Raw genomic sequence first — 341 nt, forward strand, 5'->3', positions numbered from 1 at the left:
CATACAAAATGTGATTTCCCATCCAGTATATACTGCATAGTGACTTAATCATGCATATTATAAAAAATTTTCCATTTCTAGTTCCTAGAATTATTTTTACTCCTCGTTCTGACCCTCTGTCCTTTCCCACCCTCTTCTCACACTATCTCTGGTGTCTACAATTGTCTTCCATTCCTTTCCCACCCACATCGGATTGATAACACAATTTCTTACATAATCTAACTACTTTCAATGGTGAATTCACTCGTTACTGTTAAGAAAACCAGTTTTAGCTTAAATCAAAGAAACGCCAAGGCACTTTGCTTAAAGCCAGGAAACAGGTTAGGATTCTGTTCAAATGG

The sequence above is a fragment of the Tupaia chinensis genome, unplaced genomic scaffold (genome assembly GCF_000334495.1).
Source record: "Tupaia chinensis unplaced genomic scaffold, TupChi_1.0 Scaffold000117_2, whole genome shotgun sequence".
Lineage (NCBI taxonomy): Eukaryota > Metazoa > Chordata > Mammalia > Scandentia > Tupaiidae > Tupaia > Tupaia belangeri.